A 2,500-nucleotide genomic window follows, 5' to 3' on the forward strand; every position below is an offset into this window, starting at 1 on the left:
TAGCTTATGTTCCATACATACCTTGCCTAAGTGTATGGTGTGTTATCTTGAATATTGGTTGGGTTCGAAAGATTTGTGAGTAATAAACTCATAATATGGATGTTTTTTTATGTTACCTTTTTAGTCAGCCGATGATGTTATTTTATGGTTCTTTTTATTGTGACTACGGGATCACTTATAAGTCACCTGAGAGTCATCACCAAAATACGCCAAACCCATTGGAGATTACCTGTAGTCGGGTAACACGCTACCAAACCAACCTGTCTAACTCTACTGAGTTTGATTATCCCCTACAATTAGTGTGTCCCCCCTGCTATACTTGAGCAGTATGCACTTGCAATTATAAATGAGCATCTAGAAACTCTTTCCAATGTATATGAATGCTACACTGACGGATCCTTGCAGTCTGGGAGCAGAGCAGGATGCGCTTTTGTTGTATATAAAAACAATGTTTTGCAGCACCATGATTGTAGGAGGGTTCATGACTGGGCTAGCACTATGCAAACTGAGTTGGCAGGAATACTCATGGCCACCGAATTTCTATTGAATCAAGGCTCAGGGGTCATTTTCTGCGATTCACAGAGTGCTCTCCAGGCTCTCAACACTCTAGACAAAGGTGCGGGAAATATTGCAAATGACATCAGGATAAACGTGTATCGTGCAAAAGAACGAGGCCATAATATACGTTTTGTGTGGATTCCATCGCATGTTGGAATCCCTAGGCATGGTCATGCTGATCGCCTAGCAAAGTCAACATGTGACAAACAAAGTGTGGACATAGATCTTGGGATACCTCTTTCTAGGATTTTATACTTCATAAAAGCTTCCTTCAAAGAGGACTTGACTGAGATGATTAATTCTCAACGCCCTGAAAGCTGTAGCATAAAGCACTATGACCGGTTTAGGCAAGATTCATTCATCTATGGTTTATGTAGAACAAGAACAAGACAGTGTGATGTTGTGACTGCAAGAATCAGGCTTGGATATAGATTGTATTGGCAGGTCAGTACAGTTTGTACTGTCGAAGAAACTGAGAGTAAACTGTGTAATGAAGTCTATAAGCGAACACTTGTACATTATATTTCAGAGAGCCATGTGTTACAGCCTTTCAGGCCACCTAGCATGAGGTACCGAGAACTATGTAACTACTTCATATCATCTGATGTCTTAGAAGACATACTTATGTTCTATCCTAAATTTGGAATGTAGTATCACATAACCGCATATCAAATGTATTAATGCTTTCCCACGCCCAAGCTATATGCCGGCGTGGCAGATGAGTGGATAAAGGACTGTGCAAATAAACTGATAAAGTACTCATAACAATGTTATAGGCTAAGATTCAAATGTAATACCACTATGTAATGTTATGACCATGCATTAAATGTACCACAGCTTGCCCACGCCTGTGCAGTTAGCCAGGGTGGTAAATAAAGGAGTAAACTAAAAAAAAAAAAATTATTATCATTTCTATCATAATCATTATTATTTTCAACATCTTTATTTTCAGTATCATTATTTTTGCTATTATTATGATTATCATTATTTTTGCTATTATTATGATTACCATTATTTTTGTTATTATTATGATTATCATTATTTTGCTATTATTATGATTATAATCATTTTCATTATCATAACTGTTATTATTATCATCATCATCATTACTATTGTTGTTAATTTTACTACTACTACTGTGCGTATGTGTGTGTGTGTCTACATATATTTATATAAATAGATAGATAGACAGACAGATAGAAAGATAGATAGATATGTGTGTATATATATGTATATGTATATATATGTGTATATATATATATATATTGTCAGAGGCACATGCATATAAACGCACTTAATATCCGATTGTTTACCATTATAAGCCATGAATATAATGTACCAAGGCTTTCAATGTCCAAAATCGACTCAGGAAAGGAGGTGCTGGTGATCTGGATAATTATAGGTGGCTATCACGTATTATTGAAGGCTAAAACGTGATTGTATTTGCTTTATTCAAGTCCAGGGAGGTTATTTTGTTCAGGTATGTGTGAAAGTTTGGTCCAATAAATTTGCAGGTCGTTTAATTACATTCGTGCTAATTAACAGATAATACTGGATTGCTATACACATTAGTATGAAAGTCTATTATCTAATATAACTTTTTAAAAAGTATACATAGATTCATTCATGTATCCACATCATTATCCATTATCATCATCATCACCATTATCATCATCATCATCACTATCTCAATCTTTATCATTATCATCTTTATCATCAACATCATCATCATTAAAATCATCACTTTCAGCGTCCATATTACCATCAATATAATCAATATTGCGTAACATAGTTGACAAAAAGAGTGGATAAATATCGAAGAAACGATTATACCAACGATAAATTGCATTAATTCCACACAAACAGTTGCATGCATTCATAATATTCGGCCTTTCATTTCCCTTGCATATTTCAGCTCGCGCGACTGGGTTCAATATCGTCG

This window comes from Penaeus chinensis, chromosome 16 (genome assembly GCF_019202785.1).
Source record: "Penaeus chinensis breed Huanghai No. 1 chromosome 16, ASM1920278v2, whole genome shotgun sequence".
In the NCBI taxonomy this organism is placed as follows: domain Eukaryota; kingdom Metazoa; phylum Arthropoda; class Malacostraca; order Decapoda; family Penaeidae; genus Penaeus; species Penaeus chinensis.